This window comes from Pan paniscus, chromosome 15, assembly GCF_029289425.2.
Source record: "Pan paniscus chromosome 15, NHGRI_mPanPan1-v2.0_pri, whole genome shotgun sequence".
Taxonomy (NCBI): Eukaryota; Metazoa; Chordata; class Mammalia; order Primates; family Hominidae; genus Pan; species Pan paniscus.
The window spans coordinates 87,052,068-87,070,313 of NC_073264.2; the positions used below are offsets into that span (position 1 = coordinate 87,052,068).

General features: G+C 35.8%; 1 long non-coding RNA gene across 1 annotated transcript in view; it reads left to right on the top strand.

Annotated features, from left to right (window-relative positions):
- The first annotated feature begins 790 nt into the window (after positions 1–790).
- The window catches only part of LOC134728911 (uncharacterized), a 224,663-nt gene continuing 207,207 nt past the window's right edge, over positions 791–18,246 (top strand). The window contains exon 1 of the long non-coding RNA XR_010109777.1: positions 791–1,059. This is a non-coding gene — a long non-coding RNA (uncharacterized LOC134728911). The remainder of the gene's footprint in view (positions 1,060–18,246) is intronic.

Genomic DNA, 18,246 nt, shown 5'->3' on the forward strand with positions numbered 1-18,246 from the left:
TAAGTATTAACTCACACAATCACAAGGTTCCACAATAGGCTGTCTGCAGGCTGAAGAGTAAGAAGAGCCAGTCTGAGTTCCAAAACTGAAGAACTTGGAGTCGGATGTTCCAGGGCAGGAAGTATCCAGCACAAGAGAAAGATGTAGGCTGGGAGACTAGGCCAGTCTCTCTTTTCCATTTTTCTGCCTGCTTATATTCTAGCCACCTGGCAGCTGATTAGATTGTGCCACCCAGATTAAGGGTGGGTCTGCCTTTCCCAGCCCACTCACTCAAATGTTAATCTCCTTTGGGAACACCCTCACAGACACACACAGGATCAATACTTTGTATCCTTCAATCCAGTCAAATTGACACTCAGTATTAACCATCAAATATGTCTTTGCTATTGTGAGTAGTGTGGCAATGTACATACAATAGCATGTGTTTTTTCTAGTATGATGACCTAAATTCCTTTCGTTATATACCCAGTAATGGTGAGGGACTAAGTGGCTAAGTTGGCTGGACTTCCTGGGTCAATAGGGACTTCCCTAAGGGGACTATCCCCTAAACCCAAATAAGTCACAGCTGCAAGCTAAGGGATTTAAACTTCAACCAATCAAAGGGGACTTTCCCCTAAGCCAAAATGAGTCACAGCTGCAAGCTAAGGGATTGAAACTTCAAGCAATCATATATGGAGTTTAAGGTCTAGCTACAGCCTGATGTTTTTAACCAATCAGGCCCATCAACCCACAAGTGGGTTGAAAATAAGCTAATTGTATAGGACAGAAAAAGGAAAAGGGGAGGGGTCATAAGGCGATATAAGCATAAGACACCCAAGCCAGAAACAGCAACCCTTCTGGGTCCCCTTCCACCACGCAGAAGCTTTACTTTCGCTTTCACTTTAACAAATGTTGCAGCTGCACACTCTTTGGGTCCGCCCGTTTCTCTAATCAAGCTGTAACACTCACTGCTGTGGTCCACAGCTTCATTCCTTGAAGCCCGTGAGACACGAACGCTTCGACTGAGAGAAACCCATCAGAAGAAGACTTCTCGTCTCAACGGGACTGCTGAGTTGAATGGTACCTCTGTTTTAAGTTCTCTGAAAAGTCTCCAAACTGCTTTTTATAGTGGCTGAACTAATTTTCATTCTCACCAAATGTGTATAAATGTTCCTTTTTCTCTAGATTCGCCAGCATATGTTGTTTTTTGACTGTAGAGTAATAGCCATTGTAACTGGTTTAAGATGATATAGCATTGTGGTTTTGATTTGCATTTCCCTGATGATTAGTGATGACAAGCATTCTTTCATGTTTGTTGGCCGCTTGTATGTCTTCTTTTAAGAAGTGTCTGTACATGTCCTTTGCCCATTTTTTAATGTATTCTGTTTTTTGCTTGTTGTAAGTTCCTTACAGATTCTGGATATTAGGCATTTGTTGGATGCACAGTTTGCAAATATTTTCTCACATTCTGTAGGTTGTCTGTTTACTCTATTGGTAGTTTCTTTTGCTGTGCAGCAGCTCTTTAATTAGGTCCCACTTGTCAATTTTTGTTTTTGCTGCAATTGCTTTTGGGGACTTAGCCAAATTTTCTTTGCCAAGGCCAGTGTTGAGAAGGATATTTCCTAGGATTTTTATAGTTTGAGAGCCTACATTTGAGTCTTTAATTCATCCTCAGTTAATTTTTGTATCTGGTGAAAGGTAGGGATCCAGTTTCAATCTTCTGCATACTAAACAGTTATCCCAGCACCATTTATTGAATAGAGTGTCCTTTCCTTGTTGCTTGCTTTTGTTGGCCTTGTTGAAGATTAGATGGTTGTGTAGTCACAGTTTACCTTGTATCTGGGATCTCCTAACCTCCTAAATAATTTTTTAAAAATTTGCATACATTACGGTTAAGTTTTGTGCTCTAGACTTTTATGGGTTTTGATAAATGCATAATATCATCTATCCACCATTGCAGTATCATACAGAATAGTTTCACCACTCTAGGAAATCTCTTGTGCTTCACCTACTCAAATCTGTGTCTATGAACCTCTAGAAACCACTGATGTCTTTATTTTCTTTATTTTTTCATTTTTAGAGACAGGGTCTTGCTTTGTTTCCCAGTCTGGAGTGCAGTGGCTCACTGCCACCTTTACTTCCTGGGCTCAAAGTATCCTCCTGCCTCAGCCTCCCAAGTAGCTGGGACTACAGGTGTGCACCACCATGCCCAGCTAATTTTTAATTTTTTTTGTAGAGCCAGGGTCTTGCCATCTTGCCCAGGCTGCTTTCAAATGATATCTTTACCCTCTCTATAAGTTTGCTTTTTCCAGAATGTAATATAGTCATGCAGTATGCAGCAGTCCTTTCATGCTGGCTTCTTTCATTTAGCAATACACATTTAAGAATCATCTATGTCCTTGTACAGCTTGATAGCTCATTCTTTCCTATCTCTGAATAGTATTTCATTGTATGGATATACCAGAGTTTATTTATTTCTGTATTGAAGAACATCTTGATAGCTCTCAGTTTTTGGTGATAATTTTATAAAATTCTATAAACATTCATGTGAAAGTTTTCTGTGGTTAAAAGTTCTCAAATCATCTGGGTAAATATCTAAGAACCCAGTTGCTGGATTACAAGGTAAAAATATGTTTAGCTTTGTTAGAAACTGCTAAGTTATCCATCAGAGTGGTTGTACCATTCTGCATTTTCTCCAGTGATGAATGAGGGTTCCTGTTGCTCCTCGTCCTAACCAGTATTTAGTATTAGCATATTTTGGTTTTTAGCCCTCTTAATACATGTACAATGTTATCTCATTATTATTTTAATTTTTATATACCTAATGACAACTAATGTTGAGCATCTTTACATGTACTTATTTGCCATATATATGGTGGTATCTGTTTAGAACTTTTGCTTACTTTTTAATTGAGTTGTATTTTATTCTTGAGTTTTAAGCAACACTTTGTATATTTTGGATGTAATATTTTTATTTTTTCTATCTTTTTTTTTTTTTTTACCAGATATGTGTTTCACAAATTTTTTTTCTCATTCTATGGCTTGTCCTTTAACTCTCTTAATATTTCTCAAAGAGCAGATGTTTATAATTCTAATAAAGTCTTACTTTTCTTTTTTTTTTTCATGTATTGTGCTTTTGGTGCTGTATTTAAAAACTCATCGACAAATCTAAGATTCCATAGATTTTCTCTTTTCTTTTTCTTTTAGATGTTTTATAGTTTTTCATTTTAAAGTTAGGTACTTGATCAACTTCAACATAATTTTTGTGAAAGCTGTAGAATATGTGCTAGGTTCTTTTTGTTTTAATTTGAGTATCCAATTGTTTCAGCACTATTTGTTTAAAATGTCAACATTTGCTTCATCGACTTGACTTTGAATCTTTGGGAAAAATGGAAACTACCATTGCAAAATTATAACTGAGACAGTGAAAGATATTTGACCTAACCAACTCCATTTTCTTCTAACCTCCAAGCTGTCCTTGTTCATTCCTCAGTGTAGGCTGAACTAACTTTGGGAGGAACTTAGTTTATAGTTTAAAACAAAAACAATAACAGCCCTTTCCCCAGACAAACCTCCTTCTTGCCTGGGGACTAGACTGCCTTTGTAGGACTAACAAATTAGCCACAAGATTAGAAATTATGGGCTGGGCGCGGTGGCTCATGCCTGTAATCCCAGTACTTTGGGAGGCCAGGGCAGGTGGATCATGAGGTCAGGAGATTGAGACCACCCTGGCTAACATGGTGAAACCCCATCTCTACTAAAAATACAAAAAAAAAAAAAATTAGCCGGGCGTGGCGGCGGGCACCTGTAGTCCCAGCTACTCAGGAGGCTGAGACAGGAGAATGGTGTGAACCCGGGAGGTGGAGCTTGTGGTGAGCCAAGATCGTGCCACTGCACTCCAGCCTGGGCGACAGAGTGAGACTTGGTCTCAGAAAAAAAAAAAAAAAAAAAAAGCCCTAAACTGCTCTTAAGATCAGTGATTGAGATAAATTTGCAGACCCTCCCCTTGATGGATCAGCTGGCACCACCCAGATCGATTAACTGGCTCATCTGATCTTGTGGCTCCAGCCAGGAACTGACTTGGCCCAAGAGGACAGCTTCAATTCCCTATGATTTTATCTCCTTCCTGACCAATCAGCACTCTTGGCTCACTGGCTTCCCCCCGCCCACCAAGTTGTCCTTAAAACATCTCATCCCTGAATGCTCAGGGAGACTGATTTGAGTAGTAATAAAGCTCTGGTCTCCTGCACAGCTGGCTCTGCGTGAATTACTTTTTCTCTATTGTAATTCCCCTGTCTTGGTAAATTGGCCCTGTCTAGGCAGTGGGCAAGATGAACCCAATGGGAAGTTATAAATTCATTTGAATATATGTTTGGGCCTATTTATAGGCTCTCTGTTTTGTTCCACTGATCTATGTGGTTTTTTTTTGGTGAGGTGAGGTCAATGCTATGTGGTCTTAATCATTGTAGCTTTACAGTAAGTCTTAAAATAAGATAGTGTGAATCCTCAACATTATTCCTCTGTTCCTGCAGGATTGTGTTGGTTGTTCTGGATCTTCTGCCTTTTAATTTTTCCTATAGAGGCAAAAGGAAAGCTTCTCTTCTGCTCTCTGAGGATTTGCTGCTGAAAAAAACTGACAATAGATAGATTAACAAAAGAAAGTCATATAACTCTATTAATATGCAGAAGCATGGGAGCCATGGAAAATATGAGTCTCAAAGAAGGGCCAGATGGCTGCAGCTTAAATAACACTCTTCATAGGGGAGAGGGAGATGGGAGTGCAGGCAATTTAGAGTATAGACAATGATGTTTAGAGAAATGGATTAGCCTAAAAAAAGACAAAGTTCTTTTGAGATCTGGGCGAGGTGGTGGCAAGTTATGAGAAGGTGATGAGATGTTCACCATGAACAAAATTTGTCTTATTATGCAGATAGTGTCCCTGGTAATCTCTTGGAGCTTCCCTCAGAAGTCTAGATGAAAAATCTCTCTGAGCGTGGTGACGTCTTCAGATCTAGTCTCTTCTCCAGTGGTTAATCTTTCCCGGTTTACTGTTGAAATTTCTAGGAAGTGTGTTTTAAGACAATTTCATGACTTCTGGAGGAACTTTTTTTAATCAGATAAGGGAACTTGTGAGAAAGGTTTTCCTGAGGCTTCAATAAAGGAAGGGGTAAGGGGGGCCAGAGATTAAAGAGAGGCCATGGTCCTGAGGCTTATTTCTGAGGCCTTTCAACATTTTTTTTTTCAAAGCACTCAGCATGCCAAAGTGCCATATTTTGGGTTGTCATTTTCTGAACCCCAATAAAACTTTAGAATCAGCTTATCAATATCTCCAAAATAGTGTACTAAGATTTTCTTTGAGATTCAATTGAATCACTTGAGAGAGTTTGGAAGAATTGTCATCTTAAGAATATTGAATCTTGGCTAGGCGTGGTAGCTCACACTTCTAATCTCAACACTTCGGGAGGCTGAGGCGGGCAGATCACGGGGTCAGGAGTTCGAGTCCAGCCTGACCAACATGGTGAAACCCTGTCTCTACTAAAAAAATACAAATTATCTGGGCATGGTGGTGGCTGCATGTAATCCCAGCTACTCAGGAGGCTGAGGCAGGAGAATCGCTTGAACCTGGGAAGTGGAGGTTGCAGTGAACCGAGGTCACGCCACTGCATGCCAGCCTAGGTGACAGAGTGAACCTCTGTCTCAAGAGAAAAAAAAAAAAGGGAATATTGAATCTTTAAACTTTTAAATACGAGGCATCTCTCCATATATTTACACAAATCTTTGATTTTTTCATCATTGTTTTGTGTTTTTTGGTCTATAGATCCTAAATATATATGTATGGTTATATTTGTATGTGAATACTTCATTGTTTCAGTTTGGGGGAGGCTATAATAAATGCCTCTTTTTTAAAAAAATTATAAATCCCAATTGTTCTTTGCTTGTATGTAAACATGGAATTGATGTTTGTGTAATAACCTTGCATCTTGTGAACTTCTATAATTGCCTATTAATTCTCACTGCAGCCTCCGCCTTTGGGTTCAAACAAATCTCGTGCCTCAGTTTCCTGAGTAGCTGGGAGCACAGGCGTGTGCCACTAAGCCTGGATAACTTTTGTATTTTTAACAGAGATGGGATTTCACCAGGCTGGCCAGTTTGGTCTCGAACCCCTGACCTCAGGTGATCCACCTGCCTCGGCCTTCCAAATTGCTGGGATTACAAGCATGAGCCACTGAGCCCAGCCACTTGCCTATTTATTCTAAGTTGCTGCTGTTCATAGTTGCTTTGATTTTCCACATAGAAAATCATGTCATCTGTGTATTAAGACAGTTTTATTTCTTTTTTTCCAATTTGTATACCTTTTATTTATTTTTCTTACTCTTTTGTATCAATTAGTATTTCCAATACAAAATTGAAAAGTAATGATGACAAAACATCCTTGTCTGTTCCTGATCTTCAGGAAAAATTTTCCAGACACCCACCACAAAGTATGATGCTAGCGGTAGGAGGTTTTGTAATTTTAAAACACCAAATTAAGGAAGGCCCTCTCTATTCCTACTTTGATGTGTGTTTTCATGCTGAATGGGCATGGATTCTGTCACATAATTTTTTCATTTCAATTGATACAAGCACATAATTTTTCTGGGTCTGTTACATTAGTTGATTTTTTTGAATGTGAGTTAACCTTGCATACTTGAAATAAACTTACTGGGTTGTAGTGTATTACTGTTTTTATACATTCTCTTCAATTTGTTATTATTTAGTTGAGAAATTTTGCTTCTGTTCTTAAAGGATATTGGTCAGTAGTTTTCTTTTCTCTTAATGTCTTTATCTGCTTTTGGTAGGAGGGAAATGCTGATATTATGTAATAAGTTAGGAAGTGGCCCTTCTGTTTCTGTTGTGGAGAAATGGCATTATTTGTTTCCTAAGTGTTCGGTAGAATTCATTAACTGAAACCATCTGTTTCTCAGGCTTTCTTTTTTTAAAGTTATGAAATATTGATTGAATTTATTTAATAAATACAGGACAATTCTCATTTTCCTTCGTATAAATTTTGATAGTTTGTCTTTCAGGAGGTTTAGCTATTTAAGCTTTGTTATCAAATATGTTAGCATAACATTGTTCATTATAATCATTTTTTTATTCTTTTCATGTCCGTGGGTTCAGTAGTAATGACTCTTTTATTTCTGATATTGATAATTTGTGTCTTCTCTTTTTTATCTTGGTTAGCCTGGCTATAGTTTTGTCAACTTTACTGAACTTTGCAAAGAAAAATATTTTGGTTTGTTTGATTTTATCTATTATTTCTCTGCTTTTGATTTCTGTTACTTCTGCTCTAATCTTTATTATTTCTTTTATTCTGCTTGTTTTAGGTTAAGTTGCCCTTATTTCTATGGTTTCTTATAGTAGAAAGGTTATTGATTGTAGATATTTCCTCTATTCCAAGATATGCATTTAATTCTATGAATTTTGAAGCACTGTTTTCACTGCATTCTCAAGTTTAATAATTGCATTTTAATTTTCCTTTATTTTAAACTATGTAAATGTTCTCTTGAGACTTTTTATTTGACCCATATGGTATTTAGAAGTATATTATATAATTTTCAAATACTTGGAAATTTCTCAGCTAAATTTCTGTTATTGACTTGCAGTTTTGACTGCACCTGTTATCTAAGATTAAACTTCATATTATTCTTATTTTTTAATAAGTATTTTTTATTCTTCTTTCCATTCCTTATGATGTTGCTAGCATTCATTTCTTTTATTCATATGCTTGAATCACCAAATAAATTGTTATTATTATTACTTTAAACAAATAGTTATTTTTTTGGTCATTTAAGAAAAAGTAAAACAAAATATTTTATTTTATCTTTATTTATTTATTCCTATCTTTTTCTAGATACACATTTCTGACATAGCATTTCCTTCTGTTTGAAGAACATCTTTTAACATTTCATGCAGCAAGTTCTGCTGCCAATAAAATTCTTTATTTCTTCTTCACTCTTCAAGGATAATTTTGCTGATTATAGAATTTTAGTTTGGTAGTTTCTTTAAATATTTTAAATATTTCACTTTACCCTCTTCTTGCTTGTGTGATTTTCGATAAGCCTGCTTTTATCCTTAAAATTGTTCCTCTATAGGTAAGTTTTTTGTTTTTGTTTTAGATCTGGCTACTTTCAAGTTGTTCTTCCTATCTTTAGTTTTCTGCAGTTTGAATTTTATATGCTTTGGAGGAGTGTGTATGTGTGTGTATGTGTGTGTGTGTGTGTGTGTGTGTGTGTGTGTGCATTTATTTATTTATTTTTCCTGCTTTTTGTTTTTTTGAATGTCCTTGATTTGTGGCTTAGTGTTTGCCGTTAATGTTTTAGATTTCTTGGTCATTATTACTTCAAATCTTATTCCTTCATTCTCTTTCTTTTCCTTCAAATAATATGCATATGATGCCTTTTAAAATTATACTGCAATTTATTTTTAGTTTGTTTTTGGTTTTTGTTTTATTACAATTTTTGAATGTTCTGTCTTTTTTTGTACTACTTTTCCCTTTGCATATATTTTGGGAATTCTCTCTAACAGTCTATTTTTAACCTCGCTGATTCTTTTCTGAGTAATGTGGAGTCTACTAATGAGCAATAAAAGGCACCTCTTCTTTTTCCTGTTAAGTATTTTCCTATTTCTAGTATTTCCTTTTGATTCTATGCAACTTTGATAGTCTCAGCTTTGGCTCACAGAAACATCAATTGTCTTTCTATGGGAGCAGAAACTTGAATGAGAGTCCCATTAAGTCAATAAGTAGACAATTTCAAATTTCTAGATTTTTGAAATTATGACATTTGACATTCAACCAGTTAAATTATTTTTCTGAATCTATTATTTGGTCCGTCTAAATATGTTCTCATACCTGACTTAGTAGAAAGTAGAATTTAACTTTGATTGCATATTTAGTGCTAAGACACGTGTAGAACAACAACATATGCTAAAGCCTAAATTTTATAGTCAGGAGTGGCCATTTGTATCAGGATCAAGCATATAATGAGAATTACTCACATTGAAGTGTAGGAAATCAGAGCACCCATATCTTTGATTCATTCTCAAGACCAAGTCAACTGGATCTAACATGAATATCAGGTGATGAAATAAAAGTGTGGCAAAATGTGAGCTAAAGACATTCTTATGGGCAGACATTGCTGTTATTCTGCTGTTAAAGCTAAGAACTCCTGCCTTGATGGATCATCTTTCTACAGATTAAAGAATAGTGTAAAGTCCATTTTTGTATAGACTAAAGTACATTGTAAACAATAGTATCTGGTGATTGGTAAAGAATAGGCAAAGCCTACTTCAAGCCTTTCTTGAAGAGTGCCAATCATAAAAACAATATAGATACATAAACCATGTGAGCAATTCTAAATACTAATATCCCATGTTACAGTATGTAACATTTTAAACAAGTGCTGTACTTCAATATGATTCATTATACTCACCAAATGCTCTTGAGAAATATATGTAAACAGTTTTGCCCATCATTCCTCCAAAATTCTCCTTTCAGCTCAGAGTGCACTGTTTAACAATCAAAGTTCCTCAAAGCATTGCCTTATGAAAAGGTTAGCATCAGCATGACACATTGAGGAAACTGTAAAAGCAACTTTCAATTGCAGCATTTCATTTCAACACACCACAAACTATCGCTCTTTGCTAGGATTTTGAACTGAAGAAAAAAGAAATGTCCAAATACCAAACCTCTAAAATATTTTTGTTTCCTTTGAAATAAGAGGAAGAAAACACTTCCTTGCAACCACTTGAAACAATAATAAGGCAGGTGTAACCATTACAGGGTAAAATTCTTTGTAAAAACTGTCACTAGACACTCAGACTAGGTGTCCTCATGCAGTAACTTGAGAGATCATTGATGCCATTTTTTTAAAGCAACAGCGAAACTTTGGGTCTGACAAACCCCATTCTTTTCTCAAAAATTCAACTGCGTAATAAGGTATCACTGCCTCTATACATCCATTTAATTTCTGCCAAAGGTATCACAAGCAATTTGCTCTCTAATGAAAATCATGAAAGGGCTGTGTCTCATTTTGCAGGCAATTTTTAGTAAAAACCACAAGGGACTGGAATACTGGCATCTTATTTTCAGCTGGTAGGATTAGTTTGTTGAAAAAAAATGTAGAATGCTGAGATTGGAGAGTGGACAGAACTAACAGAGCCCTGGAGAGGAAGCCATTGTGCTCAATTATTGTTTGTGGAATGAATGAGTGAATGAATGACCAAACTATGAAAATCCCCAAAAGGATGTTTGCTACAATGTTTAAATTAAATCTTCAAGTTGATTTTTTTTTTAAATATAACCATGAGGGAGATACCAATGAAGGCACAGCTTGTAAGGTATAATTCTCATTTTATGATGTCAAATGAGATGGCACCAATGGGAAAATCATTCTGTCATTTAATGAATATATATTAAGTCCACACTGGGTTCCAGGAAATGTACTAGGTTTGTGAGGCACATTTAATAACACTCCATATATTGCCCTTCCTTCAGAGAGCTGCAGTATAGTGGAAGAGGTAGGCATTCATCCAATAATCTCTTACAAATACCATTAGAACTTGTGATTAGTATGTTGGAAGAACAGTATAGGGAACTGTGGGACTATGAGGGTAGGTGTGGGGTCTGTCATCTGATTGGGGAAGTGGGGAAGAATGCCATCCTTGAATATATGTGCTGGAGCTAATATATGCAGTTTGAAAAGGCATTAACTATAGTAGGGAGTAGGAAGGCTCATTAGTCTGCTTTCATGGTGCTGATAAAGACATACCTGAAACTGCAAAGAAAAAGAGGTTTAATGGACTTACAGTTCCACATGGCTGGGGAGGACTCACAGTCATGGTGGAAGGCAAGAAGGAACAAGTCGTGTCTTACATGGATGGCAGGAGGCAAAAAGAGAGCTTGTGCAGGGAAACTCCTGTTTTTAAACCATCAGGTCTCGTGAGATTCATTCACTATCATGAGAACAGCACAGGAAAGACCTGCCACCATAATTCAATCACCTCCTACTGGGTTCCACTCATGACACGTGGGAGTTACAATTCAAGATGAGATTTGGGCGGGGACACAGCCAAACCATATTGGAAGGAAAACGAAGATTCCAAGTCCTGAAGTAGGAGTCATTATGACTTAGAACAAGTACTTTGTTAAGCTGTGTATAGACTGAACATGTCAAATGGAACCAAGTACAGATGCCCAAGAGTGAGGCAGGCCCAGCATGCCCAGGCTCTGCCTCATTGTCTGAAACAGTGAGACAACCTCAGGCAGACCAGAGGCCAAATCACAGTCCTGCACCACACAAGGGAGCCACTGCTGAGACCTGAGCCAGGTACAACTGTGGCCTCCTACACAGAGGATTTTCAAAGTTCCACTTTTAATCCTTACCCATCTTCAGAGCTCATGTGTGAACACATTGGTAACTCTTCCATTTTATTTTGATGTGAAGTCCTTCTTTTCTCATAGATTTGCTCCATTTTCTCTATTAGATATCCTGAGAATGGCTCAGTGAGATGTCCTCCCACTTGGTCTGATGGAACACACATCAAATATGCAAATCCGTCCATGCAATTTCTCTATCTGAGCTTTTATAATTTTCTATGACTTGAGACAACTCCAGCTTCCTTGTTGGGCATTTGAACCCCTAACAATTTGCCCTCAGCCTGTCTCTTCAGTTTTATGTCTGCAACTTGCTCTGTGCAATGTGTAATCATATAACAAAAAATTCCTTTGGTTTTCATAAAAACATAATTTCCTCCGCTCATTTGGTGTGTAAATTACATTCTTCCTGATTAAGTTAGCTTCCTTACTCGCCTTCCTTGTCTGCTTGATTTCATTTTACTTTTCAGACTTAGCTATCTTGTATCTCCTCTGGAAAACTTCCCCAGTGGCTAAGTAAGCAGATGTGGATTAGGGATTAGAAACATGGGATTTGGATTGAGGCAAATATGATAGCGAATCCTGGATCTTCCACTTACTATGAAAAAATATTTACCTCAGAGATCATTATAATTGATTTCAACTAGAGTAAGGACAATTGCACCTATATTCTTCAGTGAGAACTCAAGGAGTAACACATTACAAAGCACTTAGCAGGGAATCTGGATATAAAGAATATTTAGGATTATAAATCATGCTGCTATAAAGACACATGCACACATATGTTTATTGCGGCACTATTCACAATAGCAAAGACTTGGAACCAACCCAAATGTCCAACAATGATAGACTGGATTAAGAAAATGTGGCACATATACACCATGGAATACTATGCAGCCATAAAAAATGATGAGTTCATGTCCTTTGTAGGGACATGAGTGAAGCTGGAAACCATCATTCTCAGCAAACTATCACAAGGACAAAAAACCAAACACCGCATGTTCTCACTCATAGGTGGAAATTGAACAATGAGAACACATGGACACAGGAAGGGGAACATCACACACCGGGGCCTGTTGTGAGGTGGGGGGAGTGGGGAGGGATAGCATTAGGAGATATACCTAATGCTAAATGACGAGTTAATGGGTGCAGCACACCAACATGGCACATGTGTACATATGTAACAAACCTGCACGTTGTGCACATGTACCCTAAAACTTAAAGTATAATAATAATAAAATAAAAAAAATTTCATAGTTGGTACTAACAATTATTGCTATTGTTGTTCATCATTGTTGCTGTATAGATGACTATTCTATGGCTCTGATGGAACATTTATCATGACATTAAGCACAGTAGATTGACAATATATTTTTGCACCCCCATGTTTCACTTCAAACTACAAGATCCTAGGTCACACACCCTGACACATAACAGACTGAAATACAGACATAGATGACGTCTGTTCAGTCTTTGCTGTTCTCTGAACAGCGAATAAACTTTTTCTCCCCCAACTTGATATCCATACTCAGAAAAAGCTCATAACTTCCCAACTCATTAGCTGTGTAGGTGTTAGAATTTCTCCATTAGTGTCAAGGAAATAAAGCCAAATTGAAAGCAATTAGCCAATTGTATTTGGGTAGTTTTTTCCTTTTGGCTCATTTTAAATACAGACAGACTAAATTACCTCTACAGCTTGTCTTTGAAGTGTTGTTGTTTTTTTTTCTTTTTTAAATGCACAGATTGTATTTAGGTTATAAATAGAAAAATTGCATCTTTTCAATTTTTAAAAATATGCTGAATTCAATAAAATTATAATGTGTACTTATGAATCCTGGAACAGATAATAAATGCTTTTAGGACAAATTCTTTGGCTAGTATAACATTTAAAAAATAGCTTTTGGTACTAAAAACCTTAAGCCTTTTTTCAACCTTTCTACAAGTCTTCACTAAGCATTGATTCTGTGACATAAGAAACTTAAGAAAACTAAAAGTCATGTATTGACAAAGTATTAAGCCATGGAAGTCAAAAATGTAGACTCAGAGACTGAAATGAAAGCCTTTGATATTTCCTTAGCAAAATTTTGTATATACACTAATGTGTAGCACTAGAAGACTGTAAGTGCCAAATTATATATTCCATTTCCTTTGTTAGCTTTATCAGAGATATTTAACTCAGCCCATTTTGGGGTCGCATGTGGGAATGGTTGGTTGGGCTGTGTAGCTCTCTTCCTAGGGGTAGAGTACGTATCTCTCTTCCTCATCAATAAGTATCAACTGCACAATTATTTAGCCATCATTGCCCTTTATGAGAGGGAAAACCTTTTTAAATATTTTTCTGTCACTCATGATTTGAACTGTGGTTTTAATGGATTTTTATTCAGGTTGCTGATGGGTTTTCCAGTGCTATTATGACAGAAACGAGAAGAATGCATTTTGTGTGTGTGTGTGTGTGTGTGTATATGTGTGTGTCAAGAAGCAAATGACTTTTAGCTGGAAAGAAGTGGAGTCTGAGGAAGATATCTAAAGGAAGAGCACATGAATATCAGGATTCTTCTAGCAGAAAGATGGTCTCAGAGAAAGGACGCTTTATAAAAGAACCTGGCAATAGAGAAAAAAAAAATCTGCTGCAAAAACCATTGTTTTACTGATGAACAGCTTTGTGGAATAAATCTTCTAAGACATTCACTGTCAATCTCTCATTTGTCAAAACACTGTGCCAACCTCCCCCACAGCCCCCTTAAGCCTGTCTCCTAGACAATAGGCCAATGCCATGAGAATTTGCTCTGTGACCCAGTTTCTCTGAGTGAGGCTCATCTATAGTTTATTCTTGAGAAACTAACTGTAAGATCAAAACGACCTCTGAGCACTTAGTGGGGTAGAAGAGAGGAGATTCTGTGTCAAATCTGACTGTGTATGACCCAGCACCTACAACTGAGACAGTGGGGAATGGACACTCCTGATGCATACTTGGTCAGTTACAAATCGTTGTATTAGTCTGTTCTCACATTGCCATAAAGAAATACCTGAGACTAATCATTTATTAGAAAAAGACGTTTAACTGGCTCACGGTTATGCAGGCTGTCCAGGAAGCATAGCAGCTTCTGCTTTTGGGGAGGCCTCAGGAAATTTATAATCAAGGCAGATGGAAAAAGGGAAGCCAGCACTTCACATGGCTGGAGCAGCAGGAATAGAGAGAGGAAGAAGGTGCTATACACTTTTAAACAACCAGATCTTGTGAGAACTCACTATCACAAGAACAGCACTGGGAGGTTGGTGCTAAACCATTAGAAACTGCCCCCTCCCTGATCTAATCACCTTCCACCAGGCCCCACCTCCAGCATTGAGGATTAATTTCCACATGAGATTTAGGTGGGGACACAGATCCAAACCATATCAATCATCATCATGGAAATTCATGTATTTTGTACCTCTGTTTACAAATGATGTAGCAATAGTCCATGTAAAGCACAAGAAATATGTGTTATATGAGATATCCTATAGTTTTCTTTACATGATATGAGCATCAGGTGGATTATATATTAACAAAAAAATTAATTTTTCGATAATTTTAAGAAACTGAAATGCTCACACTTAAGATGTGAGAGAATAATCTACATACTCAAAGTGGAGCAGATTTATGTATTTCACATGCCAGCTGATCATCTCTAGTAAAAATAGACCCCGTTGTATTAGAGACAAATACTTCAAAGAAAATCTTTTGACAATAAAGTACAACTTTCTACTTTCTGACCTAAATCTTCACCTTTCAGTCCTGGAGAGTATTTATCGTAATCTTTTTTTCAGGGTGATGCACAGAACTACCCAGTTCTCTCCCTTAGGAGTTTTCCTCTTTTTTCAAACCTGAGAAGCAAAAGTGCCATAACAATTGTGAAACGATTCAGAAGAAGAATGTCAGCTTTTGACAAGTCAACTTTTATCTCACTTGAAGGGACAGGAAGAAATCAGCAGATGAAAGGAGAATTGATGATTGATGAGGCCTTTGGCACAAAAAGTCATATCTAGGTATGCTGCCCTTTATGGGTCACCCACTTTCTCTCTACTCCACCCATTACTCCAACTCAATGCTCATAAAACACCCCTCTGATAATTAGTCTTGCATAGCCTGTTAATTCGCAAATGATTGTAACTATAGCTCTCTCTTTTTTTCTCTCTCTTGTACATTGGCTCTCTTGGGCTGGCTGTGTGGTACTGAAAGTCTTCAGGGTAGTGATAAGTAACTGGAAAATTCATTTATAAAGAAAAATTAATTCCTTCCCCCATTCATTGGACTACAGTTTGACTGAATTGAACTAATCAATGATTGGTTTTAATAGAATGTAGGGAACAATCTTACCTTAATAGTTTTTCTTTAAATTTTAAAACTTCTTTTCTTTTTTACCAAGAGTCCCCAATTTTAATGCTTTAGTTAACAATGGTTTATGTAACCCATTTGCAAAAGTCATGTTAAATGTTAAATGTAAATATTGCTAAAAATTATCCTCGAGCTGGTTCAAGATAGCAGACTGAGCACAGAGTTTTACTGCCTCTTATTCCCAAACTCCCTTTGGGACTGTAGAAACTTATAAAAGAAATAAGAACTACAGAAAAATAAGAAATCAGTAGACCAGAATATTTGACAAAGTCTGGAAAATTCCAAGCAGGTGGGCTGATATTAATAGAGAAATTTAGAAACCAAACCACCGGCAGTAAGTACAATATTTACCCAGGGAGCCCTCAAGGCACTGAAATCTGAGCTAATTGCACAAAGGACAGACTTGGGACACAGGACAATTATGAGTGTAATTAATTAAAGAACTCTATCAGGAATAAGTGGGACAGTTACAATTTCACCCTTCAATTACCCTCTCTCCTATCTTCTATTATGTAAAATGGCAGTATTGTAGTCCCAAAATAAAAATATATTAACTCTTCTTTATAGAAAGGAGATGGATCCATAAAGATAGACTCAACAAATTTCCGATGAAGTACATTATTCAGAGTATGATCTCTAACCACAAAGGGATTAAGCTAGCATTTATTTATTTATTTATTTTTAAACGATAACCTCCAAATCCCAAACTCCATAGAAATTAGGATACCTCTAATTATTCCAGGGTCAAAGAAGAACTCAAAATGCGAATTGAAAATGTTTAAAATGAAAGATAATGAAGCTATAAAACATTTTAAAGTGTGGAATACAGCTAAAGCAAATTTTTGAAAGAAATTTTTAGGCTTAATCATATATATTAGAAAAACTATCAAGGCTAAAAATCAGTGGTTGAAATATTCATTCCAAAATTCTGGAATAAGTAAGTCAAATGAAACCAAAGAATGTACAAGACAAGTACCAAAAAGAAAAAAAAGTCAATGCAATTTAAGATAACTATGCTATATATAAAAACAAAGCTAAAAGTTTAATCATTGAACATACCAATAAAATAAATCAGTAGGAAGAATAATCAAGAAAATAATAAAATCATGAATTAGAAATACTAGACATGAAAAAGGGTAATGAATAATTATAATGTCAAATGATGAAAGGAATATATATATATATATATATATATATATAGCATGACCAACTTCATAATAGCAAATTTTATAATTTGGATGAAATAGAAAACTTTACCAAATCATACAAGACTGAGAGAAATTCAATAGAAAATTTGATTACTTCAGTATTTGTTTAAAAATTGAATGCCTAATTTGAAATCTTCCACAATAAAACCTCAGGACAAGATGGCATTTCCAAAGAACAACACGAATCTTACCTAAACTTACACAGGAATAGAAAAAAGGGAGTAATTTCTGGCCCTTTTTTATAAGGCTAACATAATTTTTATTCTAAATATTGACATGTTCTTTTCAAGGAAAAAAAGATATATTATTGACAGATATTTCGTAAGATCTAAAATGTTGAAATGTAGCTATCTGTTAAAAATATAAATAATAATATTATTTATCACATTAGCATTATTATCAATAAAATTTACCACATTAACAGAAAAATGAAACATAAATTGATCATTTTAATAAATATGCAAAAGGCAAAATCATTTGACAGTATCTAACACATATTCATGGTTTTTTTGAAAACATTAGAAAATTAGGAATATAGATTTTTATCCATCTGAAAAAGAATAGCTCCAAAAACTTGCAGCATATATTACGCACAAAGGTGAAATATTGACACCTTTCCCTAGAAATTGGAAAAAATAAATGAGTGTTCATTATCAGCACTTCTAGTCCACATTTCTGTAAACCAAGAAAAAGGAAGAAACAAACATTTTAGAAGAAAAATCATAGCTGCCAATATTTATAGATTATATTATTATGCAGATTGATAACTCAAAGGAGTCTGTAAACTATTAAAAAATAATATGTTTAGCAAATTTGTTGGATACAAATAGGTATTTTAAAAATCAAATATAGCTCTATATACTAACATTAAATACTTAGGTAATAAATTAATGAGTAACCATAAAAAACATTTAATATCTAGTAATAAATTTAACAATAGTTTTGAAAGAACCCCACCTCACCACCACACACATATATAAAAATCTATTGTTTAGAGAAATTAAAGAATCTCAGTAAATAGAGGGATGTGCAGTTTTCATGGATTCAAGCCTCAATATTGTAAGAATGTTAATTATCTCTAAAGTAAACCTCAATTAAATACATTCTCAATAAAGAATTCCATCAGGGTATTTTACAGAAATTGACAAGCTTAATTTTAATTTTTAAGAAATGCAATTAACCAAAAATAGCCAGGTCAATCTTAAAGAAGAATGAAGTTGAAAGACCTATACTAACAGATCTGAAAAACTCTTATAAAACTATGCTTA